Here is a 25,854-nt window from a genome sequence, read left to right on the forward strand (position 1 = left end):
AATATCCCACACATGTGAAACCTGCTGAATGTGCCGCCTGTTCATCCGAGCAAGAAAATTAAGCTAGCAAAGATGGAACACAATGTCCATTACGTCAACCAAATACGGTATGAAATATACAACAAAATAAACAACAAAATGACAATATAACATATTACAACAACAAAATATATTGGATTCTGGATCTATTGGACTACTATTGGATTAACCATGGAATTGATCAGCTGGTCTCTGAACGCTATTGACACCATTTTTTCTACAAGAAGGTCAGGACCGTGGGATCCTACCTGCCCAGATGGAACGTATCCTGCGGGCTATGTCCTCGACTCCTGGGGGTCTTGGCGTGTTGCATGCTTGGCGCCTTTCTCCGTTGAGGACGTCGAGGATTTATTCATTTTTGGTCTCATGGCAGCAGGGCTGGTACTTTTTGGCTTACGTGCTGCCCTGATCTACCGGAAAATTGGCAAGACGGCGGCATCAAGAACCACAGCCCTCGCTTGTCCGTCATGATTAACGAGGTTGGCAAGGCAGTGCATTCTCAGACTGCGTTGACTCTTGAACTCAGACGCAAATTGGATGACACCATTGGAGCTGATGCGTGCCTTGCAGTTGAAGCTGAAGGTTTCGGAGGCCAGTGAATATTCTTAATTAATAATTGGGAATATTCTTAATTCATAATTAGGATTTGGTTGTTCAAGTGGAACTGTTAAAAGTGTTTTTCACTGCTCAGCTACAACACTCCAGGCTTATCTAGTCTCAAGGACAAACTGCCCACTGTTTACCTCCAGAGGAATTTATTCAGGCCTTGGTGAGATTATTCGGCTCCATTCTTATCTCAACCCACTGTTGTGTGGGCCGCCAGAAGAGGAGGTACTGCTGGCCCACCACCAGAGGGCGCCCTGTCTGGAGTGCGGGCTCCAGGCACCAGAGGGCGCAGCCGCCTCACAGGAGCAGCCAGGGTGACAGCTGTCACGCATCACCTGCAACAGCTGTTACCAATCATCTGATCGGCAGGAGTATATCAGCAGGACGACGTCTCCACCTCTTTGCCGAGATATCGTTCTACCTGGAAGGTAACGTGCTCAGCTGACTGGTTAACAGTGATCTTTTGTGACTTTTGTGAGTTGTTTAGCTGACTCCTTTTCCAACGAGTGGTGGAGGTAGTTTTCCTGCCGTGTGGAGTCCTGGGTGCAGACGCACCCACATTTAATTGTTCCTTTGTTCCTCGCCAGCAGTACCAGGTCCGACACGCGAAGGCAGTGGCCACCTGGGAGTTCGGGACTTGGCGGCTCCAGTATTCCCGGGGTCTGGTGGCGGAGGAAATCGTGTGTGGTTCCGGTTCTGCTTTGGACAGGCGTCTCCTATCTTCGAGCCTGCCCACACGACACCTTTGTGAATTGACACCTGTCTATTGTTGTAATCTGTTGCATTTGTTGTGCACATTCACAACAGTAAAGTGTTGTTATTTGACCTACTCCATTGTCCGTTCATTTGCGCCCCCTGTTGTGGGTCCGTGTACCTACACTTTCCCAACACCCACAAAGACAATAAACTGATAGACTTACACATGGACTGAAGCATGCTCCATCTTTTACCTTTACCTCCCTTCCTGCCCCTCCTGCGGCAGGCCCCCGTTCTTCCCAAGCTGGCAGGCAGTGCGACTCCAGTTGCAGCGGCTACCACACACTCACATCGCCTCAATTTGGAAAATGGACTGTTTCAGGTTTAGTGCACATAAACAATGTCAAATGTACATGTGTTGTCTTAATTCTGATGTGTGCCATTATTACGGTAAACACGTAATAATTGTGGATTAATTGCTGTTTGTCTGTGCAATGTGAGTGTGGAAATCTCGTTGTTGTAATGACAATGATAATAAAGCTATCCATCCATCCATCCATCCATGGTGTTAACAGTGTTTTAATGGGACTAAACCAGCCACTCACTACACGATGATATGATGCCCTTGTGACAATATCAAAAATGCAGAACCATATTTCAGAAGAACCACATCATGCTTTGGGTGAAATCACCACTGGCAAGTGTGACTGTCCATCATCTTACCACACCATCTTATCACTCTCCTCTTTGTTTAAGCCTTCTCGTGCATTTCATTTCTGTTCACATTTCTCAACTTTTTAAGTAGTTTATTTCTGTAGCCAAAAATAACAATAATAAAAATGCCCCTTTTCCCCCTTCCACTTGTCTACTGGCCTGCATTCCAACAATCGCTGTGTAATTGTTAACAGGGCTACAGCGCGGTGTCAAACAGAAAAATATGGATTCCATCTGAAGCCATACAGACAGAAAAATAAAGATCTGTGAGAGGAATGAAGGCACTGGGGCCTGTAGAAAAAAGGCCATACAGATAGGCCCGCTGAGGGAAACGGCAAAACAAGAGGAAAAAACAATACACAATAACAATCAAGGTTGGAAAAGTGGAAACTTCATCTGTCTACTGTTGTGCTGTTGCAAAGATGAAACCAAATCTGTTCATGTTTAATATCACCAGACCCTACAACAACATACTGCTTTAGATAATATACAGTTGAAGACACATGGTTTATTTATATCATCCAGGACCAATCAAAGTATCAGTACTAATGTGTCTCCACCCATCTGTTCAGCATTTGTTTGTTACCCTCTGAAAATGACATATTACCCATGTGTATGTGTATAAGAGAATGAGAGAGGGAGGAAGAGGGGAGGAACGCCGTTAAATATTTGCATGTGTGGTGAAACGTGGCCACTACTGGCTCGCTCTTTATGGAAGTTATTGTTGTTTGTCTTCTTTCTTTTCATTCTAATACTTCTGTTTCACATATGAATGAAAATTCAACACACACACACACACACACACACACACACACACACACACACACACACACACACACACACACACACACACACACACACACACACACACACACACACACACACACACGGGTTCAGAAAAAAACAAATCACTATCTCCATTTTGATGTAAGTGTAATTAAAAACTCAAAGGTTTATTATAAGCAACCCAACCGATTCACAATTCATCTATCGATAAAGCAAGATGTGTGTGTGTGTGTGTCACATATGTCTCTGACTGTCTGTCAGCTCAGCCTCAGGTTTCAGATATGGCTTGCGCATGGCACGAAGATGTGCATCCTTTATTATGAAAATTTTGGGGATTAATTTTCAAAACCTTTATTTTGATTAACATTGTGACAATAGTACTTCCAAGATGGTGCCCTCCGTGGTGTCTCTGTCCTACTCTTCTTCCACCTATGTGACTGTAAACTATAGTAGAGAAACACTTCTAAACATTGGCAAAGTTCATCACAAACTTTCATTTAGCCTCTTGAATCTTCAATCGTAAACCCAGAAGCCTTTTGCCGCTCTGCAGCCACTCCCCCTCTCACATACAGAATGGACTACAAACCTGATACGGTAATGCCATTCTGTTTCGACACTAGCAGAAAAACGCCCGAAACGCTTAAAGCTGCTAAACGGCAATGACAAAGCAAAGTGATTTGCCAAGCATGCCAAATGGAAGAGAAGTATTGCAGAAATACGACTGTGTACGAATGTGAGAAGTGAGCTTTAGTCAGCACAGAGGGTGGACATTAGATGTGGCACCACTCTTAAATTTTGCAACATGCCAACACATGCACATTCATGATGGTAAGAAGTCCATTAAAATGTAGCCTACATTTCAAAACAAATGCTGTTGCTGGACTGTCTGCAGATCACCTCAACAAATTCATACTTATTGCAATATTCCTCCAGACATCCCCTTTACTTTACGTAAATAAATAAATAAATAAATACATCTAACCAGATTAAGCCTCCAAAACACTTTAAAAAAAAACATGCTGTTGCATTACTGCTTTTGCTTTTCCCCAATGGCCAAAAAGCAAAAGGCACCGGTAGTGGTACTTTAACATTAGTGGAATGGGGTTCAACTCCCTACAATGTCCTTGCTAAAAGCCAAAATATATAAAAACACAATACTTGTCAACCAATCCACACATTTCACAACAAACCTAAATGTCCCTGACTCACATTATCAATAACTACTGTATTCACATCCATATGTTTGTGCTTCATGTACACTAACTGTGTTTATTCCTTCCTGTATCTCTACATGTGTATATATGTCTGACCATGTTGGATGAATGCCAGTTTTCTTAAAATAACTGTATTTGCGTGTCTCTTTGTATCTCAAAATCAACTATGTCTTAACAAACGTAGACATTGTCTGTTAAGACTATGTAAGGGCAGTGGTGGGCACAATTCAGCTAATCCAATAGCAGATAATTATCAAAGCTAATGTTTTTGCTATCGGATTAGCTTTTCAGATAAGTTTTAAAACCATCATCGGACCATTTATCTTCCGATAAATTTAGTTTGGATAACTTTCAGTCCGATAACATTTTTTTGCTGGTAAAGTGAGCAAAGTTTAACGGTCAAAAATGTTTGTAAACCCTAAAATCAAACATTTTAGTCCTTCTGTTGTGTGTTTGTAGCAGAATGGCTTCCTGTCGCTTGCTGATGATGTCATGATTAAGCGCAAAACGTGATTATCTGGTCGACGCAGGGAGCATTGTGGGTAGTGTAGTTCAGGTTCCCTTTGGACATTACAGTGACTTGTCCACTCGACACAAAAACTAAACAGACTCATTTTAACATTATTTTATTTCTTTGTGGCTGTAATTTAATTGCCAAGACTCGGTGGGGGAGAGGAGCTCTCACGGCGCAGCTGTCTGTACAGAGGGGGGGACTTTTCTTCACGTTTAAACACTGTTTTGGAGTTTTTTTAAAAAGGACGATTTATGTGGATTATTTATTCAGATGAATCCCACTTAAACTAACAGGTAAGAATTTATATTTATTACGTGTATTTTACTCTGCCAATCAATGCATTAATGGACATATTTCGGTTGTTTAAGCCGCAGGGTTCAAAGTGTGCGAAAAAAGCGGCACCTTTTAGCTCGTAAATGACGGTGTACCTAATACCGAGATAAACTGTGACTTCTAATACTGTATTTTACTGCTTTTGAAAGATGATGACAGTGTTTGGGGTTTTATTTTTTTATTCATTCATTTTTCATGTGTTCTTTGAGTTTGTGATCCTTGAATTTACCCAGCAGCCCCTGTGGCGCTCAAAATGAAACTGGTTTATCAGAAGCCGACAATGTAATCTGATTATGGCCGCGTCCAAATCAATACTAATATTTATCGGTTATCTGTATTAACGAAATTTTTTTTTAGCAGTTTATCGATTTATCATTATAAAAGAACTTTTCAGTTAGCTGATTAATGGGTATTGAAGGTAACTTTTTGGTTAGCTGTGCCCACCACTGTGTAAGAGTAAGTACACCTCGTTGTACATCCCACCTTCAAACACAGCCTCATACAACCGTCCATGAAAAGTCTACTTAAGCTCCCAATTTTCTATAGGAATACAAACTTCCTCCAGGCACTGCACTAGTTTTTGCTGATCACATAAAAGGGAACAATGTTGAAAAAAAGTGCAATGTTAATGGAAAATCTAAGAAATGAAATGTTCTGTTCTGTGGACATCATACACTGATACATAGGGCTGGGCAATAAAACAATAAGTATTAACAGGGGCGTCGGACTTGGGGGGGAAGGGTACTATGTACCCAGGGCCCAGAGCATTGGGGGCCTACAAAAAAACTGGCATTAAATACATTTTTGTGTTGCATGTTATTAATGTCCATACAATTCATGTTGTAAAAAAAATATAATTAGAATGAATGTATAAATGTTGCGAAACATAATTCTGCTCTAACAATAATATTGAAAGATCTCTGAGGGTCCTTCCCACCCCTGCACAGTTGTACAATAGTTTAGTCTAGGCGCACAGGCGGCACCCTGCCCCACACACATAGATCGCAAACGGGATCTGATAGAAAGAGGAGGTGTTTAGTAGAGCTGAAACAACTAATCGATTTAATTGATTATTAAAATAGTTGTCAACTAATTTAGTCATCGATTAGTTGTTAAATAACTTCGTTTTACCGCAAATGTTTCGATTCTTCCATATAAATCAACCGTTTCTGCAGCGCAGCTTTGCTTTGAACCTTGAACCAATCGAAGCAGTGATTCGCAAATCGAAGAACTGCTTTGATCTGCTGCTTTGTTGATTCATTGTTTTATTTCGCTTTATCTTCATTTTTCCCCACTAAAACCCCAAAGAGCATATGTCTGTGAGTAATATTTACCTTTTTATGTTAATCTGACCTGTTATGGTCTTCTGAAACAGTTGATAGATGTATTTTATAACTTAAAAACGGGACCAATGCTAATGCATTAGCATGTCTATGGTGTTTTCAATGTTAAAGTTAGCGTTAAGCTGTTGCAGTTGTCAGCACATTTGTGTGCATTTGTTTTCTGTATAATAATTCATGGCTCAGTGTTTGTTGTCGTAAAAGAGTCAAATGTATTACAAATTGTAATATTTTTTTATTTATTTTTTATTTATATATTAGTAATAAGAGCACCAACAATAATAGTAATAATAACCAGTAATTCTACAATACAATTTTAGAGAAAGAAACTAAAGAACCTGATTAAACACAACAGAAAAGAAAAACCCAACTAACAATGAAAATAAATAAATAAATATAGAAATAAATAACTGTTTTCTGTGAACGCCAAGTGACTCTTATGCTGCGTTCACACCGGGCACAACATGAGCGACTGCAGCCAGAGGTTGCCATGTAATTCCTATGTAATGACGCATTATGGCGCCAAACCGTGCAGCGCCACGCGATGTATGCGAGTGAAGCGACGCGAGTGAAGCGATTTTGAGCGTTTTGCGCGTTTGTAGCACGATATTGCGTTGCATCACGTTGCGTTGCCCTCCTCCCCAAGTTGAAAAATTTGAACTTTTTCGTCTCTTCGCACCGCAATGACCAATCAGGGACTGGATATGTAGTGACGTGGAGATGTCTGGAGTTTGACTGAAGATGTGAACATGTCCTGTATCTGGTAGCAGCCTGTGAGCAGGACGTATGTCTCTTTTGTCCTTTATTTCACAATTATGAGAGAGTTTTTGGAGCGAGCAGCAGCACCACAGCAGGGGAAGAGGAGTTTCTTTTTATTTTTATTTTACGTGCGCACGCGAGGGAATCGTCCATGGAGATTATTTTACTTATTAACTACACAGATGTATAATAAAGCAAATCGTGACTGGTTTCTAAAGACAATTATGACAGAGTTTTTTGGGAAAGAGCGAGGAGCAGCCTCACAGCAAGCAGCGGAGTTTCTTTCTTTTTTTCTTTACGTGCGCGCGCGCGAATCGTCTGTGGATAATATTTTATTAATTAACTACACAGATGTATAATAAAACAAATGGTGACTGGTTTCTAAACAAGTTTGTTGGGGGAAGAGTGAGCTGCAGCAAGCAGTGGAGTTTCTTTTTTTTTTTTATTGTTTACATGTGCGCGTGTGAACGGGACAGGAGGTCCTCAAATTGGGTCCTGCAGAGGCGGAAGGACCGCTGAAAGCGGCCGTTATCCAGACGCAGCTCCTGCAGCAAATAATGATACTCTCTGTATTGGAAGCTTTTCACAACAACTCGTTCCGTGTGATCAAGGTCCGTCATGATGACCTGACGCCAAGCAGAATGGAAGCTACTCCTATTTGATGACGCACCGGGGCGAATTTTCGCAGCGAAAGTCCACCCAAGCAGAGCGACACACTGGGCAAAGGAAGCGCGTCCGTCGCCACGCGACCCCCGCGTATTTGTAGCATCTGATCGCGCCCGGTGTGAACGCGGCATTAAACCTCCACTTGAAGTTTAATGATAATTTGTTTCACTCAAACCACATCTAAGCTGTGTTTTTACACAAGAAAAAATAAAATGCACTTAACTGCACATTTGTGTCTTTTTTCATGAAAATATGTTTTTAAAGATCACATATTACGCTTTAGTCAGGACTTTAAAATAGTTTTGTGGATTCTTGCTGTAATATGTTGTCAGTAGTTGAGATAGTTGCTGTAGGCATCTAAAAATGCTCATAATCAGGTGAAACCTGATGTAAATCTCTTTGTGGTGTGTCGGTGATGTATGTATATGTGCAAAATAAAACAAAACACTACTCCAGGTATGTTTTTGACGAGAATATAACATAACTTTGTTACAAGCTCAAACGCTGATGTTGCGTGATAAAGGCCTTTTAATAATAACTCACTTAAAAAAATAATGGCAGGGCCCAGAATTTGGTGCTACGCCCCTGAGTATTAATCATGCCCCCCCATACTTATCAATAGATATTTATCATGATATATAATGTAATAATGCTGCCACTTTGAAAGGTATCCTGATAATGACCGAAACCTGAAGAAACTAGATGGTTAATTAGTTAAACTTTTGTTTTTTACTCACTCACTCATCTTCAACCGCTTACTCCAATTAAGGATAACCGGGACTTTTATTGCATTTTATTTTGGGAAACATTTTTTCGATGTAGGTATGAAGTGCTACACATAAATACTTTTATAGAGACAGGAGCATGTCAAGAACTTTTATTGTGAAAGTTCAAGCAAGGAGCTGTGTCTGTATCTGCTGGAGTATGACTTGGATGCGGTAAAGCTTTGCAAAATGCTAATCTCTGCTCATACAACGGCACATCAGTGTCTTTATTTTGTCATCCTGTTATGAGTACCAGCACAATACTAACATTTTTTTGTCAACAATTTCCTCAGCTTTAGGGGATGATGCAAGTTCACTTCCATAGTCCACTCCTGCCTCAATGTTCTCTCAAATGATTTCTGCCATGTTGTTAGATTTGTCCATACAGTGTGTTCAATGTGCATCACTGTTGTCAATCTAAATATTATTGTGATATGTTCTCCCAATGTTTTGTTGTTTTGTTTTTTGCCCAGCACTCTTGCACACTCTACATATATTATTGGTTGATTTTTGTCATTGGTAATATGGACACAGCAGAAGGTCACCTCTCCAAATCTGGACTGCTTGAGGTTTCTTCCTATAATAATAAAAAAATGCGTTTGCTCTGCAGGGTTGGTAAGGTTAGACCTTACCCTTGTGAGGAGCCTTGGAGTGATTTATGTTGTGATTTGGTGCTATATAGTTAAACTGAATTTAACAGTTGAATACTATATGTGATCAAAGGTGCTGGAGCGGCTGCTGGATCTACAGTTGGTTCAGCCATCAGCCGAGAACGGAACAGAATCAATCAATCAATCAATTTTATTTATATAGCGCCAAATCACAACAAACAGTTGCCCCAAGGCGCTTTATATTGTAAGGCAAGGCCATACAATAATTATGTAAAACCCCAACGGTCAAAACGACCCCCTGTGAGCAAGCACTTGGCTACAGTGGGAAGGAAAAACTCCCTTTTAACAGGAAGAAACCTCCAGCAGAACCAGGCTCAGGGAGGGGCAGTCTTCTGCTGGGACTGGTTGGGGCTGAGGGAGAGAACCAGGAAAAAGACATGCTGTGGAGGGGAGCAGAGATCGATCACTAATGATTAAATGCAGAGTGGTGCATACAGAGCAAAAAGAGAAAGAAACAGTGCATCATGGGAACCCCCCAGCAGTCTACGTCTATAGCAGCATAACTAAGGGATGGTTCAGGGTCACCTGATCCAGCCCTAACTATAAGCTTTAGCAAAAAGCAAAGTTTTAAGCCTAATCTTAAAAGTAGAGAGGGTGTCTGTCTCCCTGATCTGAATTGGGAGCTGGTTCCACAGGAGAGGAGCCTGAAAGCTGAAGGCTCTGCCTCCCATTCTACTCTTACAAACCCTAGGAACTACAAGTAAGCCTGCAGTCTGAGAGCGAAGCGCTCTATTGGGGTGATATGGTACTACGAGGTCCCTAAGATAAGATGGGACCTGATTATTCAAAACCTTATAAGTAAGAAGAAGAATTTTAAATTCTATTCTAGAATTAACAGGAAGCCAATGAAGAGAGGCCAATATGGGTGAGATATGCTCTCTCCTTCTAGTCCCCGTCAGTACTCTAGCTGCAGCATTTTGAATTAACTGAAGGCTTTTTAGGGAACTTTTAGGACAACCTGATAATAATGAATTACAATAGTCCAGCCTAGAGGAAATAAATGCATGAATTAGTTTTTCAGCATCACTCTGAGACAAGACCTTTCTGATTTTAGAGATATTGCGTAAATGCAAAAAAGCAGTCCTACATATTTGTTTAATATGCGCTTTGAATGACATATCCTGATCAAAAATGACTCCAAGATTTCTCACAGTATTACTAGAGGTCAAGGTAATGCCATCCAACAGAAGACACAAACAGGTAACTGCCTCTGTGAAATTGATCAGAAAGTAGAACTGCTCCTTCTGGATGAGACCTGGGAACAGTCTGGTGTGAAAGTACAAATGGAAACACTTCTGGAATGTCTGCCTTTTTCCCCCAGACACAGGTCCAAGGACACAGAGCTGGTGCAAGCAAAACATCTCATCTCTCTTTAATCGGTCACATTTTATTCTGTCCTGTTGCCTTCATTTTATGCAAGTTCCTTTCTAAATGGTCTGAGATAAGATGGCAGTGAGAAAATAAAACTTTTTATAGTGTAACCCAATGACTGGAAAAATCTGATTTGGATCACTTGCAGACTTTTACTTCTCTCTGTTAAAAATAAGGAAAACACCTGTTAACAGTGCTGTCCTACATCAGATGGTTATTTATAAAACTAATTTTATATTACTCTTGCAGAGGCGATTGTGGTGTATGAGTGATTATGATTCCATTTGGGCAATAGCAACATAATATTACAAGCACTACAATGTGTTAATAGTCAAGTTAAAAAATTAAAGCTACAGTGTGTAAGAGTTTGTGCCATCAAGTGATGAAGTTGCAGACTGCAATATGCTGTTGCCAGTCACCTTTTCTTTTTTTTTCCACTTCATGTTTTTGCTTCTTTGGTGATGGAGGTTCATACTCTCTTGCAATAAGCACTATGAATGAAGTTTATGAAAACACATTGATTCTTGCAAGAAAGTATACACTTACGTATGAATAGAGGGTTAGAAGCACTCCTCACTCCTACGCACTGTAGTTTTAAGTTTCAATTAATTATTAAACTTTTTTTTCATTACTTTAAAGAAAAATGACAAATTTTGCACAATGAAGACCAGTCAGACCTCTAACAGTGAAGTGACACAGCATGTTACAACCAACTTACTGTCTGAGATGGAGGCTATCCTGGCATTCTCCTTCACAAGGCCCCTACATCTGACTTCCTCAACATGACTGGGAATCTACTGCTGGGGAATGTAACATTCCAGAGGAGGTTGTTAACATTCCTCTAAACTCACTGAATCAGCACTGTACAGCTGGCTCCACTTGCCAAAGCATGCAAAGATGTATGTGGTTCACCCCCCTTTTTTTGAAGTGCTGTATGTATTTGCTTGTTTGTGTTGGGTGTAGAAAAGAAGACAAGTGTGTCAGTACACAACAAGAGTCTGTGCGTGTCAATGACACTTTCACCTACATACAGATTTCCATTGGGCAACAAATCTAAAACTGACAGTCAGAATAAAATTAATTTCAAGAAGACCTCACATTGCTTTTGACTTTTGTCATAGATTACATTTTGCCCTTTAATTACTGGACACAAGACACTGGACAAAAATGAATCAAATCAAATTCTAAAATATGAAGTTATGATGAGGCTAAACACGCTTTTTTGGTGGATGAGATAACTGCCCTTATCGTTGTAAAGGGTTACTAGCATGACCCATAACACAGCAATATTGTGCAACACAAAGCAGCCAGTTTAGCTACGGCCGATATGGTGAGATGAGAATCAGTACCTGACAAGAGTTCATTACCAGTTAGAGCAGCAGTCAAAGACAATCATTTTTTAAACTCATTATAGCCTTGAGGAAATTTACAAGGATGAAAGTGGCGAAAAACAAGAAATAAGCTAAAACCCAAAAATTATTCCCCCTGGATATTTTTTTTAATTCTAGAAGCTCTGAAATGCATTTTGGGGCTATTCCAGATAATAAACTGTAGTGAGTGCAGCACCCATTTTGCTGAGAAAAAAAACTTGAACTTTAAAATTGAAAAAGATTGAAAGGGTTAATGAATATAAATTTCTTGGGGCAATGACAGATGAGAACATCAGTGTGAAGCCACACATAAAATATATGCAAACCAAATTATCAAGAAGCATTTCAGTGTTAAACAAAGCAAAACTTGTTCTGGATCACAAAGCACTCTGCATCCTATACTGTTCCATTGTCTGACCAGATTTCAATTACTGTGTAGAGATCTGGGGCAATAACTATACGAGTTCGCAATACGGGTCATTCATAATGTCACTATCAAGACTGTACTCACTCACTCTTCTTAAAGTCAAAACTATTAAAATTAACAGACTTAGTAAAATTCCAAACAGCACACATCTTGTACAACCCCAATTCCAATGAAGTTGGGACGTTGTGTGAAATGTAAATAAAAACAGAATACAATGAGTTGCAAATCCTCATCAACCTATATTCAATTGAATACATCACAAAGACAAGATATTTAATGTTTAAACTGATAAACTTTATTGTTTTTGTGCAAATATTTGCTCATTTTGAAATGGATTGTTGGGAAAGTGTAGGAGCACGGACCCACAACAGGGGGCGCAAATGAACGGACAATGGATAAAGCCAAATACAACACTTTACTGTTGTGAAAATGCACAACAACAACAAATTACAATAGTGAATGAAGCCAAATACAAGATGTCATGTGGGCAGGCCCGAAGATAGGAGACATCAGTCCGAAGTCGAACCGGAACCCCACGATTTCCTCCGCCACCGAACCCCGGGAATACTGGAGCCGCCAAGTCCCGAACTCCCAGGTGGCCACTGCCTTCGCGTGTCGGATCTGGTACTGCTGGCGAGGAGCAAACACAGTTAGAAGTGGGTGCGTGTGCACCCAGCAACACGTATGGTGGGAAACCACCTCCACCTCTCGTCGAAAAAAGGAACAGAATGAATATTGTCCAACTCACACAAGTAACAGATATTCCTGTCAACAAACACAGTCAGCTGAGAATATTACCTCCTTAGTAGAGCGATATCTCGACAATCAGGTGGAGATGCCGTCTTGCTGATATACCTCTGTAGATCTGGTGATTGATGACAGCTGTCGTCGGTGATAAGTGACAGCTGTCATCCCGGCTGCTCCTGTGAGGCGGCAGCGCCCTCTGGTGCCTGGAGCCCGCACTCCAGGCAGGGCGCCCTCTGGTGGTGGTGGGCCAGCAGTACCTCCTCTTCAGCGGCCCACACAACAGGACCCCCCCCTCAACGGGCGCCTCCTGGGTCCGGGTGGCGGCGGTAGAAGTCAGCCAGGAGGGCCGGGTCCAGGATGAAGCTCCTCTTCACCCAGGAGCGTTCTTCGGGGCCGTACCCCTCCCAGTCCACCAAATACTGGAAGCCCCGGCCCATCCGTCGGACATCCAAAAGCCGGCGCACTGTCCAAGCCGGCTCGCCATCGATGATCCAGGCAGGAGGTGGTGTCGGACCCGGAGTGCAGAGGGGTGAGGTGTGATGCGGTTTAATCCTTGACACGTGGAACACGGGATGGATCCGCAGTGAGGCCGGAAGCTGAAGCCTCACTGCGGCGGGACTGATGACCTTGAGAATCTTAAATGGTCCTATGTACCGTTCCTGTAGTTTTGGGGAGGCCACTTGCAGTGGAATGTCCTTGGTTGACAACCACACTTCCTGCCCAGGACGATACGTAGGAGCCGGGGTCCGCCGCCGGTCTGCATGGGCCTTTGTCCTCATCCGGGCCCTCAGCAAAGCAGAACGGGCGGCACGCCACACCCGACGGCACTTCCGCAGGTGGGCCTGGACCGAGGGCACACCGACCTCTCCCTCAACCACCGGGAACAACGGGGGCTGATACCCCAGACACACCTCAAAAGGGGAGAGGCCGGTGGCGGACGACACTTGGCTGTTGTGGGCATACTCGATCCAGGCCAGATGGGTACTCCAGGCCGCCGGGTGCGCGGCTGTCACGCAACGCAGGGTCTGCTCCATCTCTTGATTGGCCCGTTCTGCTTGCCCGTTGGTTTGGGGATGATACCCGGATGAGAGACTGACCGTGGCCCCCAGTTCCCGGCAGAAGCTCCTCCAGACGTGCGAGGAGAACTGGGGACCGCGATCGGAGACAATGTCTGTTGAAATCCCATGCAGCCGGACGACGTGGTGGACCAGGAGGTCCGCTGTCTCCTGGGCTGTTGGGAGCTTCGGGAGGGCCACGAAGTGGGCCGCCTTGGAGAATCGGTCCACTATCGTGAGAATGGTGGTGTTGCCCTGGGACGGCGGGAGGCCCGTGACAAAATCCAGGCCGATGTGGGACCAGGGGCGATGAGGCACGGGCAGCGGCTGTAACAATCCCGAAGCCTTGCGATGGTCGGCCTTGCCCCTGGCGCAGGTGGTACAGGCCTGGATATACTCCCGGACGTCGGCCTCTAGGGACGCCCACCAGAAGCGCTGCCGGACAACTGCCACGGTTCTGCGCACCCCTGGATGACAGGAGAGCTTAGAGCCGTGACAGAAGTCCAGGACTGCAGCCCTAGCTTCTGGTGGAACGTAAAGTCTATTCTTCGGTCCAGTTCCGGGGTCCGGGCTTCGTGCCAGGGCCTCCCGGACGGTTCTCTCTACGTCCCAGGTGAGGGTGGCCACGATAGTGGACTCCGGGATGATGGGTTCCGGTGGATCCGACAACTCCGTTTTGACTTCGTCTTCATGTACCCGGGACAAAGCATCCGATCTCTGGTTTTTGGTCCCGGGACGGTAGGTGATCCGGAAGTCAAAACGGCCGAAGAACAGTGACCAGCGGGCTTGCCTGGGATTCAGCCGCTTGGCGGTCCTGATATACTCCAGGTTCCGGTGGTCAGTGAAAACCGTGAATGGCACGGACGTTCCCTCCAACAGATGTCTCCACTCTTCTAGAGCCTCTTTCACCGCAAGGAGTTCTGGATTGCCAACGTCATAGTTCCGTTTGGCCGGGGTCAACCTGCGGGAAAAATAGGCACACGGGTGAAGGACCTTATCGGTCTTCCCGCTCTGGGACACCACAGCTCCTATCCCTGAGTCCGAGGCGTCCACTTCAACCACTAACTGGCGGCTAGGATCGGGCTGCACCAGAACGGGTGCAGACGAGAAGCGCCGTTTCAACTCCTTGAACGCGGCATCGCAACGATCCGACCAGGTGAAGGGGACTTTTGGTGAGGTCAGGGCTGTCAGGGGGCTAACTACCTGACTGTAGCCCTTAATGAACCTCCTGTAGAAATTAGCAAAGCCGAGGAACTGTTGCAGCTTCCTACGGCTTGTGGGTTGGGGCCAGTCTCTCACCGCCGCAACCTTGGCCGGATCAGGAGCGACGGAGTTGGAGGAGATGATAAACCCCAGGAAGGACAAAGATGTGCGGTGGAACTCACACTTCTCGCCCTTCACAAACAGCCGGTTCTCCAACAACCGCTGCAGGACCTGACGTACATGTCGGACATGGGTCTCAGGATCCGGAGAAAAGATGAGTATATCGTCTAGATACACGAAGGCGAATCGGTGCAGGAAATCCCGCAAGACATCATTAACCAAAGCTTGGAACGTCGCGGGGGCGTTAGTAAGACCGAACGGCATGACCAGGTACTCAAAGTGACCTAAGGGGGTGTTAAATGCCGTCTTCCACTCGTCTCCCTTCCGGATCTGAACCAGGTGATACGCATTTCTGAGATCTAGTTTGGTGAATATTCGGGCTCCATGCAGGGGCGTGAACACCGAATCCAACAGGGGCAACGGGTATCGATTGCGAACCGTGATTTCGTTCAGTCCCCTGTAATCAATGCATGGACGAAGTCCGCCATCTTTTTTACCCACAAAAAAGAAACCTGCACCCATCGGGGAGGTGGAATTCCGGATCAACCCGGCGGCTAAAGAGTCCCGGATGTAGGTCTCCATTGATTCGCGCTCAGGCCGTGAGAGGTTGTACAGCCTGCTGGACGGGAACTCACCGCCTGGAACCAAGTCAATGGCACAATCGTACGGACGGTGGGGGGGAAGGGTGAGCGCCAGATCCTTGCTGAACACATCCACAAGGTCGTGGTACTCCACCGGCACCGTCCCTAGATTGGGTGGGACTCTGACCTCCTCCTTAGCCTGGGAACCGGGAGGTACCGAGGAACCTAAACATACCCGATGGCAGGTTTCACTCCACTGAACCACTACCCCGGACGGCCAATCGATCCGGGGATTGTGTTTTAACATCCAAGGGAACCCTAAAATCACACGGGAGGTAGTTGGAGTTACAAAAAACTCAATCTCCTCCCGGTGATTTCCTGACACCACCAGAGTTACTGGTGGTGTCCTGTGTGTGATTGGAGGGAGGAGGGAGCCATCTAGTGCCCGTACCTGCACAGGCGAGGTAAGAGCCACCAGAGGGAGCCCTATCTCCCTGGCCCATCTGCTGTCTAACAGATTCCCTTCAGAGCCCGTGTCCACCAGTGCTGGGGCCTTCAAGGTTAAATCCTCATAAAGGATTGTAACTGGGAGTCGTGTGGCAATGTGGGTGTGTCCCACGTGAATGTCTCGGCCCACACCTAGCCCAGTTTCTAGGGGCGGGCGTTGGCGTTTAACCGCTCGGGGCAGTCTCTTACCTGATGCTCTATCGAGCCACAAACAAAACACGCTCCGCGGGCCAGCCTCCTCTGTCTATCTGGTGCCCTAAATGTGGCCCTGCTCGTGTCCATAGCTTCGTCAGCAGGGGGAGCTGTCACCACACGGAGCGCAGGGGCCGTGGAGCGTGGGGAGGGCGGAACGCGGTCGGAACCGGAAGGGAGAGGGACGACGCGTGCCCGGTCATGCCCTTCGTCTCGTTCCCGACGGCGTTCTTCTAACCGATTGTCTAAACGTATGACGAGATCGATAAGCCCATCTAAATCCCGCGGTTCGTCCTTAGCCACCAAGTGCTCCTTTAGAACCAGTGACAGTCCGTTTACAAAGGCGGCGCGGAGGGCAGTGCTATTCCAGCCGGACCTTGCAGCCGCGATGCGGAAGTCGACTGCATAGGCAGCTGCACTCTGGCGCCCCTGTCTTATTGACAGCAGCACGGCTGAAGCGGTCTCACCTCTATTTGGGTGATCGAACACTGTTCTGAACTCCCTCACAAACCCATCATACACCTGAAGGAGCCGTGAATTCTGCTCCCAGAGCGCTGTAGCCCAAGCGCGTGCCTCACCACGAAGCAAATTTATGACATAAGCTACTTTACTAGCATCAGTCGCGTACATAACGGGACGTTGTGCGAAGACGAGCGAACACTGCATAAGGAAATCAGCGCACGTCTCCACACAACCGTCGTACGGCTCTGGCCGGCTTATGTATGCTTCCGGGGATGGTGGGAGGGGTCGTTGACCGACCTGTGGAATGTCATTGTTTCGCACAGGGTCGGCAGGAGGGAGAGCCGCAGCATCGCCCTGAGGGCGCGCTTCCACCTGCGCGGCGAGAGCCTCCACCCTGCGGTTAAGGAGGACGTTCTGCTCGGTCATTAAATCCATCCGAGCCGTGAAAGCGGTGAGGATTCGCTGCAACTCACCGATCATTCCTCCTGCGGACGCCTGTGCGCCCTGTTCTTCCATTGGCCGTTCAACAGCCGGTTGACGCCCCTCGGGAACCATGACGTTGGCCGAGATATCCTGTTGGGAAAGTGTAGGAGCACGGACCCACAACAGGGGGCGCAAATGAACGGACAATGGATAAAGCCAAATACAACACTTTACTGTTGTGAAAATGCACAACAACAACAGATTACAATAGTGAATGAAGTCAAATACAAGATGTCATGTGGGCAGGCCCGAAGATAGGAGACATCAGTCCGAAGTCGAACCGGAACCACACGATTTCCTCCGCCACCGAACCCCGGGAATACTGGAGCCGCCAAGTCCCGAACTCCCAGGTGGCCACTGCCTTCGTGTGTCGGATCTGGTACTGCTGGCGAGGAGCAAACACAGTTAGAAGTGGGTGCGTGTGCACCCAGCAACACGTATGGTGGGAAACCACCTCCACCTCTCGTCGAAAAAAGGAACAGAATGAATACTGTCCAACTCACACAAGTAACAGATATTCCTGTCAACAAACACAGTCAGCTGAGAATATTACCTCCTTAGTAGAGCGATATCTCGGCAATCAGGTGGAGATGCCGTCTTGCTGATATACCTCTGTAGATCTGGTGATTGATGACAGCTGTCGTCGGTGATAAGTGACAGCTGTCATCCCGGCTGCTCCTGTGAGGCGGCAGCGCCCTCTGGTGCCTGGAGCCCGCACTCCAGGCAGGGCGCCCTCTGGTGGTGGTGGGCCAGCAGTACCTCCTCTTCAGCGGCCCACACAACATGGATGCCTGCAACACGTTTCAAAAAAGCTGGGACAGTGGTATGTTTACCACTGTGTTACATCACCTTTCCTTCTATAACAATGCTCAATAAGCGTTTGGGAACTGAGGACACTAATTATTAGTATCACGATTGGGTATAAAATGAGCATCCCCAAAAGGCTCAGCCGTTCACAAGCAAAGATGGGGCGAGGATCACCACTTTGTGAACAACTGCGTGAAAAAATAGTCCAACAGTTTAACAATGTTTCTCAATGTTCAATTGCAAGGAATTTGGGGATTCCATCATCTACAGTCCATAATATAATCAGAAGTTCTCTCGCAGAGTGTCGCGCTGCAGACTAGAGTGTTTGTAGGGGAGACCGGGGCCATTTGCCACCAGAAATGTTTTAAATTTATAACTTTCTGAAACACTACTGCCTGCATTTTGAGGGTCAAATTTTGTGAAGTAAAGCCATAGGTTTTTTATTTTTTTTAAATCATTGTTACAGCCTTCCTTTAAAGCCAAAAGAAACAAGGCATCAGGCCAAAAGAAGGGTGTAGAAATGTACCTGTGTCATGGCCAATGAACCAGGTGCCTCTGGTGCCCTCTTTTGGCTGCCCTGGATCTGTTCAGTCATGCTGCCCGTCAGTATGTTTGTAAAATAAAAATACTACTCCATCATTCTGGGAGGGGGATTGGTCCGTGCCATCAGTCTGACAGCCATCATTATTCACTACCAATACTTCATTAATTTGCTGTCAATATAATAGTTATTATGTTGCATAACTAGACAATTAGGTAACAGCTCAAAAACGGTTTTAATAAAACTAACTCAAATCAATAGCAGATCGGACAGAATCGAAATAATCGATTCTGAATCTTAAGAATCGGGATCAAATGATTCTTGAAATTTGAATTGATACCCAGCTTTAGTACTGAACTAATACACTTATAGTAATGGCTGACTTGTAGATACAAATACAAAATATGACAAACAGCATTTACAAATATACATTTGGAATTGTGTGATTACAGTTTATAAATTTACTCATGAAAAAGAAGCAAAGTATTTAAATTTGTATGAGATGCAGACTGCATGCTGGTGCCACATCTCAATTTTCAGTAAAACAGTAAAATTAAGGCCTCTGTGTCATTATCCTGGATTCACAAACAGCACTGTAACAACCCAGTGACCGTCAGCTCTCTATTGCATAAAATACAAGATATCACATTTTTAAGTAATATATTTGAAGAAACAACCCGTCCATTGCCACCTCCTGAAAGTAACCATCTAGCAGGTGAAACCAGAGATTAAAAAAATCTTACCGTGTTTCTTGAGGACACAAGATGCAGTGAGCTTTTCCCGTTTCTTTTATCTGTGTTCATGACAACGAACTTTAAATTAAACCCAGTGCCAATGCCACAGATTCTTGTCCTTATTCAACTTTTTCAAACCATGTTTCTCGCCATCTTCCCTCTCTCCGACATCGCTCCAAGACACAGACATGCCACAAAATTCTTCTTTTAAGAACTTGATGGTTCTTAAAGTATGCAATGTCCACAGCATCATATGAATATGAATATTTAAATCAGTCATGCTAATTATTGACTAGACCTTTAAACAAGTTCACAGAATTTAAATTTTTAACAGAACTAGAAATGTCTTAGGTTTCTGTAATAAATGACTGTTCAGTGTCACTGTAGCAAATAAAACTTTTATTCACTTCATACAAATGTGTGTCTCCTGTAATGTGCAAAACCACTAGTTCAATTATATACATTAATTTTGTCTTTTGGGAAATGCATAAAAATTGCTAATTTATGTTTTGGAATTTCACCATCATGCATTATTGAGAAAAACTCCTTTGAATACATGGCCGAAGTACAAGAAACAGTGCATAATGTGACCCTACTAATACACAAGTGGCATTCAACATGCTATTCAAAGAGTTTTAACACAGCCCCTTGGCCGGCATGGGAGCTGTGTCCTGTTTGCCAAAAAAACCCATATGTCAGTCTGCTTTGAAGTTTGAACAGAAAAACACAAACTGATAAGGAAAAATCCTGATACCCATAATTAGGATGTCAAAAATTACACCACAGTTTAACATACAAGCATGTGTGTGCACACAGCACACAAAAGGGAACAGCAACAACACTGGCTATAAGGAACAATTTAACCAAAGCAGACGCACATTTAGCAGGAAACTGGGAACACGTTCACTTCTCCTGTGAGACTGCTCATTATCTAAATGTCATCACAGCCAGTTCCAAAGACATAGCTATGGTATGTCTAGCACACTGATTAAAATCACAATACGAAGAGAGTAATCACACACACACACACGAAAGCTAGTTTGTAGCTGCTATTTGTGAAAATTTCTCACACCCATACACACACAAACAAATATATATTATATATACATATATATATTCAGGACAGTGGTCGCAGTGTAGGTTACAGCCTTGCTTGTGGCTTTTCTCCTGTGAGCACGCATGACTCACAATTACATGAGTGCTGATCTCGAGCTTTACTCCTTTGTTTGCTTGATAAAGAGCATTTTGTTTTGTTCTAGTAAAGAAGCCTTTCTCAGAATTCTTCCTTGAAGTTGCTGCACACATCAGTCTGACCAAGACTGAACAAATACTCTGCTCTGATCTAGAAAACATCCATGTGCGATGTTCTTCACCGTGCTTAGTACACACAAAGAAGGCAGCACACTTCCCATTCTTGCCTCACAGCCAGAACATCCTGGGTTCAGTTCCACCAGCCACATTTTCTTCTGGCATATAAGACCTCAGGAAGGCTGGTCAGGAGCACAAAGACTTCTTTTTTCAGATTTCATTCCTTCAAAGCAAATGTAACACCAGTTTAAACTGAAGGCAGGAAGCAGAGGTGCTGAAGCAGGTGGGCTCAAAGATGTGCAGACAGTCAGGTCAGGTGGTGACTCAGACAGAAAGTAACACTAACATATAACAGTGGCAAGGCAGACAGCCTTGTACAGAAAACAGACAGAGGAGTGAAATGATTCTGTGTGAGGTTTACAGTTATATGCAAATGTATGGACACGCCTGATAATTTTCATGATTTTCCTTTATAAATCATTGGTTGTCTGGATCAGAAATTTCAGTTAAATATATCACATAGCAGACAAACACACTGATATTTGAGAAGTGAAATTAAGTTTATAGTATTTACAGAAAGTGTGCAATAATTACTTATGATCTCGCTGCAGATAGTGTATCTGTGCATCATTCAACTATACAGTGCAATTTGCACAAGGAGATGCTGTATGATGCTGTAATGCAGAGGAAGCCTGTTCTGTGTACACGCCACAAACACAGTCACTTGAGGTATACTAAAGCACATTTGGACAAGCCAGCTTCATTTTGGAGTAAGGTGCTGTAGACTGATGAAACTAAAACTGAGTTATTTGGACATAACAAGGGGCAGTATGCATGGCAGAAAAAGAACACAGCATTCCAAGAAAAACGCTTGCTACTTACAGTAAAATTTGGAGGTGGTTCCATCATGCTGTGTGGCTGTGTGGCCAGTGCCGGTACTGGGAATCTTGTTAAAGTTGAGGGTCACATGGGTTCAAGTCCATATCAGCAGATTCTTGAAAACAATGTTCAAGAATCAGTGACAAAGTTGAAGTTGCGCTGGGGCTGGATCTTTCAACAAGACAATGACCCGAAACACTGCTCAAAATCTACTGAGGCATTCATCCAGAGGAACAAGTACAACATTCTGAAATGGCTATCTCAGTCCCCAGACCTGAATATTATTGAAAATCTGTGGTGTGATTTTACGTGGGCTGTCCATGCTCAGAAACCAACAAACCTGAGATGTTTTGTAAGGAAGAATGGTCCAAAATACCTTCAACCAGAATCCAGACTCTCACTGAAAGTTATAGGAAGCATTTAGAGGCTGTTATTTCTGCAAAAGGGGATTTACTGATGCATTTTTTCTGTTGGGGTGCCCAAATTTATGCACCTGCCTAATTTTGTTTAAAGAATTACTGCACACTTTCTGTAAATCCTATAAACTTCATTTCACTTCTCAAATATCACTGTGTTTGTCTGCTATATGATATATTTAACGGAAATTGCTGATTCAAACAACCAATGATATATAAAGGAAAATCATGGAAATAATCATGGATGCCCAAACCTTTACATACAACTGTTATTTATTTAGAATAGCAGTAACAGACACATCAGTATATCAGTATATGCATAAATCTCATGCAACTATAGGTGCCTTGACACTTGCACAAATTTGACTGGCACACAATATTGCTATAAACTGTTGTAAACTGTGCGTAAACTGTGCACAGCTGCGTCCCAGTTTTGAAATGTTCAAAACATGTGGCACGCATTAATTTCATGAACTAATCGTGAGCGTAACCTATTCAGAAAGACTGCGTGTCAATGAGTTTCACTGTACGCAGGGCATCTCAACAATTATGACGAGATGTTATATCTACTGTATATTAAACAGAATTTTACAGATACACTGTTAAACTCATGAGAAGAAATAAAATGCAACTGTTTTACCAATCCATTACAATATAAATATTAAAAATAATTACATTTGAGATGATTCCAAATGCGTTCTCCAACACACGACACCCACGAGAAAAGCTGCATTGGCATGATGAATTGCATGGCAGTGCATGAATCAAATTCATGCAACTGTCTAGGTGGCTTAAATGTGAACTCCCACCCCTCCTGTTGGCTCGGGGGGGACAAAGTGTTAAGTACATATTCCATCCAAAACACATCTAAGAAGAAGTGATTGAGCAAGTAACAGACTGAGGCCAGCATCATTGGAGTCAAGTACCAATGCCATGGAGATATCACAATATTTTGAGTTGTGCATATAATGCATACTGTAATTTAATTTGAGGGTATTTTCATCCTAATATGAAGTATGAAGTATGTGTAATGCCTTAACTTAAAGTCAAGTCGCTTAAAAGGTACTACAAACTGATTTTTGAACATTAATATAGCAGCCAGCAACTATTTTCTGTGGAAACATTTAATGGCTTAATGGTGTCCTGTGCATAAAAGATGACACAACACTCCCTCTGTGCTCTGAGCTTGTCTATCCCCCACTTATGTTCTCATTCTGGTCGCACATGTACGTTTAAGTGCATGAAATTTCTACATGTGCATGTTTAGTACATGCAAGTCCCGCCCTGAAAAACTGATGCCCCTCACCACGATTACAAAGAGACAGCAGTATTTACTAATTAGATGGTTTTTTTTCCAAGATGGTGGATGTCAGTAACTTTTCATGAATTTTGACTTCAGCAGTTTTAGTCAATATGATTTACGTACCTCCACAACAACATCAATACCATATCCTGAAAGAAATATATTTGAGTCTAAACCTTTACCCAGACCTGATCCCACTACAGAATAGTTTGTAATCCAGGGCAGAGGCAATGTTTTCCCAAAGTCTCACCAATAGCTGCGGGTTGCCAACCTCTGTTCAAATGCATCATTGGATTTTGGACTCTGATGGAAGGAGTGGACAAACAACAAACCTGGTGTGCAATGTTTCCAATGTGAACGGAAGATCAAAAATCGACCACATCTCCCATCAGCTCCCGCAGCAGATGTAATGCTGCTGTAACGGTTTTTCTGCTGTCAACATTACAAAGCAGCTTAACGTTGACCAGACATCCACTAGCAAGCTACGAACAAGTACGGGACAAAGTTCTCAGTCTGACGTCCACTCAAAGTTTTGAGCACGCACACAACTTTACTAAAGACTCACCAGACACCAGCTGACAATGAACACGTTTAATGAATGAGAAAAGGATTTGTACAGGACAAAAACTAACATTGGGCATTGCGAAGGCTTTGCGTCCGTCTGTCTGTCTGTCTCTCTGTCCATCTGTCAGTCCATGTGTCTGTGCTCAGCATATGTCCAGTCGTATTGCTGCCAGAGGCTTCAAATTCACAGAGAACATTCTTGGGACACAGACCTTGGACAAGTTCAAAGATGGCAAACCTTGGCCTATTTTAAGAGCTTAAAATGTCACATTCTGTTTCAATCTGTTCAGTTTTGTTTTTGAGTGGCAGGGGTGAGAGGTAATCAGAGTAGAGCTGCACCGTGACATCCAAAACCACTTCATTTTGTATGTTTATATGCATGTTTCCAATATATTCTGTAAAAGCTAGTGATAAATAAGCACTTGTAAAACTGGAAACACTGTTTTTGGAACCCAATAACACCTCTGAACTTACAAGACATTTTGCGGACGTTAGCATGGTGACGTCACAGGCTGGTAGCTAGCTGCAAAACAGAATACAATGATCTGTAAATCCTCTTCAACCTATATTCAATTGAATACACCACAAAGACAAGATACTTAATGTTCAAACTGATAAATTTTATTGTTTTTGTGCAAATATTTGCTCATTTTGAAATAGATGCCTACAACACGTTTCGAAAAAGCTGGGACAGTGGTATGTTTACCACTGTGTTACATCACCTTTCCTTCTAACAACACTCAATAAGCGTTTGGGAACTGAGGACACCAATTGTGAGTGTCATAATTGGGTATAAAAGAAGAATCCCGAAAAGGCTCAGCCGTTCACAAGCAAAGATGGGGCGAGGATCACCACTTTGTGAACAACTGCATGAAAAAATAGTCCAACAGTTTAAGAACAATGTTTCTCAACATTCAATTGCAAGGAATTTAGGGATTCCATCATCTAGAGTCCATAATATAATCAGTAGATTCAGAGAATCTGGAGAACTTTCTACACATAAGCGGCAAGGCCGAAAACCAACATTGAATGCCGTGACCTTTGATCCCTCAGGCGGCACTGCATTAAAAACCAGCATCATTGTGTAAAGGATCTTACCGCGTGGGCTCAGGAACACTTCAGAAAACCATTGTCAGTTAACACAGTTTGTCGCTACATCTACAAGTGCAAGTTAAAACTCTACCATGCAAAGTGAAAGCCATAGATCAACAACATCCAGAAACACAGCTGCTTTTTCTGGGCCTGAGCTCATTTGAAATAGACAGACGCAAAGTGGAAAAGTGTGCTGTGGTCTAATGAGTCCACATTTCTAATTGTTTTTGGAAATCATGGATGTCGTGTCCTCCGGACAAAAGAGGTAAAAGACCATCGAGACTGTTACCAGCGCAAAGTTCAAAAGCCAGCATCTGTGATGGTATGGGGGTGTGTTAATGCCCATGGCATGGGCAACTTACACATCTAATAATACCTGCAAATGCACAGAGAGTGATCTACAAATATTCCTTGATTTGCAGAACATGAACAAAAGATTATTTGATTTGAACATGTACAAACTGTACATAAGACAATAGGAGCTTGATAATTAATTAAACAACTGCAAATTATAAAGAACACAATGCTCATACGGCCAAGGGTATTTTAGCACTGCCTTTTTTTTTTTAATTGTTATGAAATCAGACATT

The 25,854-nt window shown here is 43.6% G+C and overlaps 1 protein-coding gene across 1 annotated transcript in view; it reads right to left on the reverse strand.

Moving 5' to 3' along the window:
* The window catches only part of pid1 (phosphotyrosine interaction domain containing 1), a 98,085-nt gene that overhangs the window by 9,867 nt on the left and 62,364 nt on the right, over window positions 1-25,854 (reverse strand). The window lies entirely within an intron of this gene.

The sequence above is a fragment of the Thalassophryne amazonica genome, chromosome 4 (assembly GCF_902500255.1).
Source record: "Thalassophryne amazonica chromosome 4, fThaAma1.1, whole genome shotgun sequence".
Taxonomy (NCBI): Eukaryota; Metazoa; Chordata; class Actinopteri; order Batrachoidiformes; family Batrachoididae; genus Thalassophryne; species Thalassophryne amazonica.